We start from the raw sequence: 9,954 nt of genomic DNA on the forward strand, positions 1-9,954 counted from the left end.
TAAAACTGTTCTGACATCTGACAGCAGCTTTGTCAAAATAGAACTGAACCGCTTGAAATGAGACCAACTTCAGTCATTGACACATATTTGATGTATGCTTGGACATTAAGTAGTGAACAGTTTAGTTCTTAACATTATCGAAATACGTCTGTTGACATTTTCCTAACTTTCAATACTCTGCATAGTCTCATGAACTTTTTTATGCCTTTTTCTTTCACTTGAAATTTCATTTTAATAACATTATTTCTAAAAATTGTAAATATTCACTATAACTGTGTTTTGAAATTTGTTTGTACTTTGTATATCAACTTGTATTGTTCTTTCAATTGTATCATGTATATTTAATTGTTTGCACATAACTAAACCACTCATGATTAACTTTTGATCTCATTTCATGTTTCTCTTGTCCAATACAAATGTTTCTCAATAGATTATGATGTTAGGTATACCTTGTAGTTCTTCATGTAGTATGTGATAATTGTCAGCTGCATCTTTTCATTCAGGAATATCTGTATCTAAATTTCTTTGCAAGGCACCGACCCATACTTCGCCTCATATGTAATGATACATGTATGTTTCATGGTTTTATGTGGTTGCTGTCAGAGCAGGTATTAATATTTATGAACCCAATATTCAGTACTTATGTGAAAATAGTTTGTTTGCTTATAGTTTGTTTGCTTTTAAAAATAAATTTTGCTTTTGCTCAATTGCTGTCGTTTAATATTTTTAAAGTTTCAAAAAATCAATATTGTGATATAGCTTTCGTGTTGCATCCACCATGACCACAAGCCTTACCTTTTCTTAAGCATCTGAATATTCGAGTAAAAAATACTGGAAATCATTATTTTCTGTTTTGCTCAAGCCACAAAAATCAGCCAGACAAGGGCTGATATCCAAATGGTACTCATTTGTGTACTGCCAGAAATAAATAATTCTATGTCACTAACTTGAGCACACCTGACCTGTCAACAGTCATTAATTCTTTAATAATTACTTCATTGTTGACATACATTCAAGTAAGCCTTTCATTCAACTGCAGTTAATCAAATAAACTCTGGTATGACTGTTTTTTAAAACTGGAGTATTTTCTAGCAGTTGTGAATTGTGATATTAGTTTCTTAAAACGCTTCGACAAACCTTTTCACATAATGGCCCTCTGACAGAGTTCTGTCACAACATTATTCTGGAAACAGGTTTGTCATTGTGTGATGAAACATATTGCCTTATCTGCCTTTGGTATTTGAAAGAAGGAGGGGCTCTTTGAGCTGCATAGACTGTTCTTTGTTTTATTTACAACGATGTAGTGAAAGAAAAGTTATCTTTGATTTAGGTCTTCATTTTAAACAAAATGTTGCTTCCGACGTAGCATATGTTACATTATTTATCACTGTGATATATACATACACATGTATACATGTAAATTATGCTTTGTGTGAATTTGTTGATTCTGTTACACAAATTTAACTGGAATGTGTTTGTTGAGGCATTGGTCTATCACAGTAGTCTATGTGTTTGCCTATTATGTTTTGAATTGTTCAGGAAATCATTTTTCCAATAAATTCATAAAAGTATGCACTACTTTATTTCTTATTTTTATTTTTAACTCACCTGAGCAAGATGTGCTCAACGTGAGATATTGTGATCGCCTTGTGTCCGTCGTCTGTCGTCAACAATTTGACTGTTAACACTCTAGAGGTCACAATTTGGGCACAATCTTAATGAAACTTGATCAGAATGTAACCTCAATAAAATCTTGTACTAGTTCGATATTGGGTCATCTCGGGTTAAAAACTAGATCACCAGGTTACATTAAAAGAAAAGCTTGTTAACACTATAGAGGTTACATTTATCACTGTATCTTCAGGAAACTTGGTCAGAATGTTAATATTAATATCTCTAGGCCAGTTTCGGTTCTGGGTCATGTGCGGTCAAAAACAAGGTCACCAGGTCGAATTGAAGGAAAACCTTGTTAACACTCTAGAGGTCACTTTTATGACTGTATCTTCATGAAAGTTGGTCAGAATGTTTATATATATTAATAATCTTTAAGTCAAGTTTAAACCTGGGTCATGTGGGGTCAAAAACTAGTCACACGGTCATATCATAGGAAAAGCTTGTTAGCACTCTAGGTGTAACATTTATATCTGTATGTTAATAAAACTTAGTCAGAATGTATATATTAATTAGCTCTAGGCCAAGTTAGAATCTGGGTCATGTGCTGTCAAAAACAAGGTCACCAGGTCAAATTCAAGGAAAAGCTTGTTAATAATCTAGAGGTCACATTTATGACTGTATCTTCATAAAAGTTGGTCAGAGTGTTTATATTAATAATCTTTTTATGTCAAGTTTAAATCTGGGTCATGTGCGGTCAAAAACTAGGTCACCAGGTCAAATCATAGGAAAAGCTTGTTATCACTCGAGGTCAAATTTATGACTGTATGTTCATGAAACTTAGTCAGAATGTATATATTGATTAACTCTAGGCCAAGTTCGAATCTGGGTTCTGTGCAGTCAAAAACTAGGCCACCATGTCAAATTTAAGGAAATGCTTGTTAACACTCTATAGGTCACATTTATGACTGTATCTTCATGAAAGTTGGTCAGAATGTTTATAATAATAATCTCTAAGTCAAGTTTAAATCTCGGTCATGTTCGGTCAAAAGCTAGGCCACCAGGTCAAATCATAGGAAAAGCTTGTAAGCACTCTAAAGGTCACATTTATGACTGTATGTTCATGAAACTTTGTCAGTATGTAGATATTCATTACCTTTCGGCCAAGTTCGAATCTGGGTCATGTGTGGTGGAAAACTAGGTTACCAGGTCAAATTTAAGGAAAGCTTGTTAACACTCTAGAGGTAACATTTATAACTGTGTCTCAATGAAAGTTGGTCAGAATTTTTAGATTAATAATCTCTACGTCAAGTTTGATACCGGATCATGTGTGGTCAAAAACTAGGTCATTAGGTCAAATCATAGGAAAAACATGTTAACACTCTAGAGGCCATCTTTATGGCCATATGATCATGGAACTTGACCAGAATGTTCTTCTTGATGATCTTTAGATAGAGTTTGCACCTTGGTAATCAGAGGTCAAAAACAAGGCCACTAAGTCATATTGTAGAAAAACTTAAATTGGATCAGGTGAGCGATGCGGGGCCTTCGGGGCCCTCTTGTTTTATAGAAACGAACATTGAAGTTGTTGTTGTAGCCTTCGTGTTAAAATTATCGTTCCAGATTTTTAATATTGCCATTCAACATCCATTGATGCTACAAATCAGACGCGGTATTGTGTATGGTTTAAATGCCTACTATATATATTTACATTACCAATTGTTACAATGCCGCTGCCAGCTTTCAGCAGTACCGTCCCTCAGCACTTTCAGTGCTTTGATTAAATAAGGGTGCTTTGTGATATACTACAGCAAAAAAAGTTAAATCAAACTAATATAGCGAATAAATAACATGTTATTAGAGAAAATAAATAAATCAGAAAATGATATTTAAAAATACTTCATTATGTCACTGTGGTTGTATTTGATTGTAATGAATTAAAAATGTCAAAACAATAACAATCATGATGTCATGATGTCATCCGTATAATCACAATCTTCGTTCGGAACGAACCATGAGTAACCCGCACTTTTTTAATGAAATAAGAGCCTGTTTCAATATTCATGTCTCTTGGACCGCAACGAAGTTCACATCTTTGTAATATAAACAAACAGTCATGTCTACACCTTAATTCTGAACTTTGTTGATTGGTTAACCTTTTTGGAAGTATGACCTCTATTTGATTACTAATCCGGGTTGCCGGGAAGCAATCCCGTAACGATTGGTAAGAAGACATTCTGTGTTCCTGATGACATGTTTTGAAATCAATATTCATGGCTTTTGACAGCAACGAGTTTCCATTTTGTCTAATATAGAAACAGTTACGTTTACACATTTATTCTAACCTTCTAAAATAAATTCCAGCTTTAAAGTTATACGTTCAGCGAGAAATGGGGTTATAAAACACAAAACAAATAACACAACTATCGTGACAAGGCATCTTTAATGTAGCGTTGTGCGAAATTGCGTCTCAAGATTCCACTCCGATGGTCTGATATTAACCCGATTTTAAGACCATATTTTATTTTTGGTGGTTACCAAAAAATCCGCTATGGCCTACTCGGAATTATTCCGAGCAGTCCCGAAAGCCTACGAAAGTAAACGGAGACAAGCACGTGACAGTTATGAATAATCAATGAGGTCACCATATCATAAAAAAATGAATGTTTGTGAAAAGAGAAACAGAGGCAGGCTGAGATTGCCTAAATCGAAAGCGACGATAAATGGAAAATGTAGAAAAGATATTAACTTCAGTGGTTTATTTAGGCATTCATTAAAATAGATGGAAAGCATTGAAGTTTAAATGGAATTGAAAAATGGAGGGCGTGGAAACAAAACATCTTCTCGATAGGTTTGTGTTTTATCTTTAACAGTTTACCGGTTCCAAAATGTTAGTTAAAATTCCTCTTCATAATCCAAAATAATTTTAAAAATTCATAACCTTCCAAACAAGAGCTGTCGCACAGGCAGCATGCCCGACTTTTTCATTGCTATTAAGTATTAAGGATTTCAGCACTAGCGGTAAAGGGGGGGGGGGTGCACCCGACACCCAACCCCATATCTAGTTCACAAACAAGCTTACTAGCTCACCTCTCTTGATGTTTGACCTGTATTTCCGTACCATGCCGTGTTGGAAGGAAATAGTCCTGTAACGTTTGGAAATGCCATGCTTCTGATCAAGATTATACCTGTAAAAATCTTTCTGGTTATGAAAATTGTAAAAAAATATAATGCGGAACGAACTATAATTCCAGAAACACTCTAGAAACGTTCGGTAAAAATGCCATAATTGTTTTGAGAATTATTATGAAACGGTACAAGAGTAAACACATATACCATGCTTCCGAACACATGTTTTGAAAAACGGTCAAGATTATACGTAAATACAACCTTATAATTACAAATTTTGTAAACACTATTGTTCGGAACGGTTACCCGATTTTTTGATTGTATTTTATGCATTGCGCAGAAATAGTCCCGTAACTTTGGTAAGAAGTGTCGTGTGTATTTATGCCATTTAAAAAAGGTTCAATATTACACATATATACAGCGTGATGAATACAAACCTAAGGCCAACATATGATTATTAACTAATCTTGCGTAGTCCTTACAGATCAGTCAGGGCTGCGAACATTTTGAACTCGGCAAAATGTTGAGCCCCATGCTTACTCTCTGATTAGATTTGGAAGCGTTTCCACCATATGACCCTTCTGAATTAAAGACCGATAATGTCCTTGTGTTTCCTAAAATGGAGAGTCGGCTGCATTTTAAATGTTGGGTCGATTTCGTGGTTTTAATCTGGCGTAATAAAAAATCCTGGCCAGGTACGTTGTTAGCATTTAGCTGTGATAACATTGATATGGTGCGGGTCGATATTTTGATAACGTATACGTTTAATTGTCGACGTTTTTTGTTGCCAAATCGTTTTAATATTTGATTAATAATTGATTGATTTTACGATTGCCAGTATTGAACTACTTTATCTTAAATACAATCATTTGATTGTCTGAGAAAACTGAAAATTGCGACATGGTGCACTGGTAGTACAGGGATAGAACTATGAAGTTTGAACATTTCCACTGATGGATTTACACCAGAATTGGAGCTGGTACTGTTTTGTTTTCTATAAATGACGTGTAGAGATTTAAACATAAAAAGCATTGTTTCGTGGTCATTATCGTGTTGCTTTTTACAAATTAAATAAAGCTCAGAAACGACAAATGCCTGCGGCCTGAGTCCATAGACAGAGTGGTCATATTTTGATTTAAAACAGTAATAACTCTAGAAAATATAAGATTCTACATTATGAGTATAAACATTATTATGATTACAAAAAATGTAAACACTACAGCTGGAATATTATTTTGGTAACCCTCGTTGTTGCTTGAAAATCATACGCCAAGCAATCAGGTTTCGAAAATTCGGACCGCAACGAAAGGCATTCTTTGTTTTATATATGTATAGTCATGTTTTCACATTTATTCTGAATTTGCAAAATACATTTTAGTTTTAACACTGTATTTCTACAAAATAATACCTTATACTCGGCCGTGGTAAACCAGCGGGAGAATAATGTCCGATTGGTTTGAATATTCGACATGTAAAAGGGATTGTTTTTGGTTCAAATGTTGTTGGTTATTCCTGAGTCAGTGCAGCTTTTTGAATTTTTTTATCATAAACCATGCACAGTAATATAGACTCTTGTAATGTTTGACTTAACATGTATTATTTTTCAATACAGAAATGTTTTCTCGCCTAAAAAGGTAACGAAACGCCATGTTCTGTAGAATTAGATTGATTGCAGGGCGTCAATATAATAAACAGGGACTGAGTTCTTGCGAACATTCGTAGTAAGCCACTTTGCTTGTGGCTTGCAACTAAACACTCTTATAAAATAAAACAAAACTTTATTAAAAAACATTATACAATTAATATTCAACAAACTAATAGCACGTACATCGTAAAACATAAAATAACTATTCATACTAATTGCATTTAACTTGAAAGATTTTCCTTTTTTATCTATATGGTCAGCAACTGGTCAGCAGTATCCTCCATTTATATATCGTCAGCTAATTGGTCAACACTTTAGCACGACCCGTTTGGTTATGAAGGTCTCAACGCAAGAAAGAAAAACAATGCAGGACCGTATTACACCAAAAGCACTCAAATCCAAAAACAACGTGTATACTATATCAGCGTTTATTTCGTTGTGTTTACCCGTTTGAAGGTGATCTGTCTTACATTTTTTTGGAATAAATATCTTGCGGGAAATACAATTTTTCAACTTTTAAACAATCAGATATCTAAAGAGCTTGGTTCCGATTATCTTTTTTAAATTGACTAATTTTACAATGACCAACGGGATTTCTAGTTTAAATTAATAATGACCAACGCAATTCTGTGATTTACACAGGAAGTCATGATGAAGTCAAAGGCGGTACCATGTAATTAGCTACATGTAAAAGCATAGACCCGTATTTACGTTTGTGCTACATATTACTCTTCTGAGGAGTATTAGTTTTTTCGAAATTATATTTTATGGTAATATCACGGAACAGCGAACAAAATATAACAATTGGTAATTTAAAATAGAAAACACAACAATGTGATAAAATGAATAAAGAGGAAATGCATGGAGCTGCAAGCAATCACCTTTCGTGTCAGGTTTTATTTGAAAAATCAACCGAACATGGGAATTTGACAACAAAAACAGGTTATTGAAACAATACAGCACAAAATAAAAAAAACAAATGAATGAAATAATACTTGAATTACAATATGAGACAATGTATTACTATAATACCAGTGAATTATATCATAAACTAAGATATAACTGATAAAATGCGTTAAGAAAGTATTTGAGAAATAAATCAGTACACAGTAAAAACATTTCCATAAACAATGACGCCTTTGTCTCGGCGAATAAGACAAATTTCCAAAAAGTATCCTTTTATCATCTTTCCTTAAAACGTGTGACCAAAGTAGTTTGACGCTCGTAGAAGTCAATATGAATGACCTAAATTGTATTTGTTTAAAATGTACATTAAAAACCAGTGAAATTCAGAACCTCAATACTCATGAGGTGAAATAAATTGTTTCTACTGAGTCGTCAGGGGAGACCACTTCAAAGGCAATTGGTAAATCAAAGCGAGCTAGAGTTGTCACCAGTTGATATGTAACTTTATACTTATAAACTAGTATTAAAATTTATAAACTATTATTCCTTAAATTTACCTTTCATGTTTAAAGACAAATTGTCCATAATATACATGAATTGTAATTTGATTTGCATACACTTTAATGAATATATACGACTACATCACAAAACAACAAGTTTTCACACAACATTGTCCATGTGTTTATTTTAATATGCCAGTCACCAAAGCAAAACATGCTACTTGCAATATTAATGGTCGAGATGTGTCAATTAACCCCTTGAAATGTATAACTTTATACTAATGTTTGTATTTTTACATGCATATTATCTAGTTGCTTGCTTGACGGGTAAGTTTCCTTGACATCGATTTTACACACACACTCAATGCTGCCATCGCTTTATTCTTCAATCGCAACTCCTCGGTCATATTCCATCGAAAACAAGCGCAGATGTAAATAGACGGTTTACAATGACAGAATTCTTGACATTTAACTACGCTGCAAGTAGATCGCGTAGTAATTTTTAATTTAGCAGTTAAACCTTAGGACTTTACTTGTAGGAGTATTTCTTATTTACACAATAATACAATTCATTGGGAACAATTTTAACTTAAGTAAAACCAATAACACGTTAAAACGCTACAATTTATTAATATCAATCACGTCTGCTGATGAACCTGCAAATATCCGAGATCGTTTTCGATGCGAATTGGCCGATAAGTTCCGATTTATTTATTCTAATTGGCTATCCAAAAATTCGTCGTTGCAAACGCAATATGTCTGTATAAAACCCCAATAATTTGAAGAATTTTCATAATTAAGACGATACATGAACAATGAATGAACAAAATGACTGTATATTTCATTCTAAACCAGGTTCAGCGCTATTTCCTTAAACTGAGTTGCCGCTTTTAAATACGACATGCTCGTTACCAGGCTGGTAGAAGTGCACGTTTCCAGTCGCAGCTAGAATGTACTTTTTCATTTTGCCAATGCAATATAATCATGTCAACATAATTCAGACAGGCTGGTTTCATTTCGTCATAAGCACATTGAATGTAATAGAAGTTGAAAACAGGCCTATCTACTGCTTAAATGTATCAGGTCTAAAACGCCCTCTTATTAACAGTTTTAAAACTTTCAATTAATTGGAGACTTTCATTTTAAACGCTTCTTTAAAACTAGCTATGCTTCCTGTGATAATGTTAAATCGATTGCGGTTCATTGTTGTAGCTTAAAAATATGAAAGTATTTTATAATGTCAAAAGTTCAGATGTTGCAAATAATAATTTTGTAACTACATAAAATTAAACTAGATACTTAAAGTCACAATCAATGTCAATCAATGACAATTTGATAATAAGTTTGTTAATTTCTACACATGACCCAAGTTGTAATGAAGTAATTTAGAACAATAAAGTAGGTACAAAGGTCACAATCCATGTTTAAATTTTTAAGCAGAAGAAAAAACAATCAGTTCACTGAAAAAATACTGGATTATCATACACTGGCAGTCAATCGTCTTACAGATCTTATTCGTATTATTTCTAAATAATATTAAATTTGACTCCAGCTTTTGGCAAGGAGGATTTTAAATGTGTTCTATTCAACCATACAGGGAAAGCAGGATTGGCTTTTTTGACAGATAAGGTTCGTTTTTGCAATTGATTTGATGATCAAACGAAAGCTGTCTTCTATGTTAGGTTATCTACGTTGAAGTTTCAACTTAAAAGAAATGGAGTTAATATATTAATGATATTCTACGGCATCCAACGTTTTGGTATCCCAAAATACTAAATAGGAATAGCCAAAGTTGGACATATTGTTAACATCTGTTAGTGTATGACTTTCATACGCGGGTAAACCCATTTGAGTGTGTGTGTTTTTCTAGAATCGCAACAGAAACATGCCGTAGATGTAGTTGAGTTGATGTATAAGAGGTCTCAAAACATTTTCGTCGGAAAATATTTTTAAATAGTAAGTTTACGTTTACTTGCCCAATTAACGGTTGTCGAAGCTGGTGTAATTTAAAACATTTATGCGACAACAACAAGTCAAATAAACATTACATTTTGAACGTTCCTCGTCTATCTGCAAACGAATTTAAATTCTGGCTATCCGTTAAAGGGCAGACGTTTTAAAACTTCCTTTCCCTTTTTTGGAACCATCGCAATTTCAAATTGC

The sequence above is a fragment of the Mya arenaria genome, chromosome 10 (assembly GCF_026914265.1).
Source record: "Mya arenaria isolate MELC-2E11 chromosome 10, ASM2691426v1".
NCBI lineage: Eukaryota > Metazoa > Mollusca > Bivalvia > Myida > Myidae > Mya > Mya arenaria.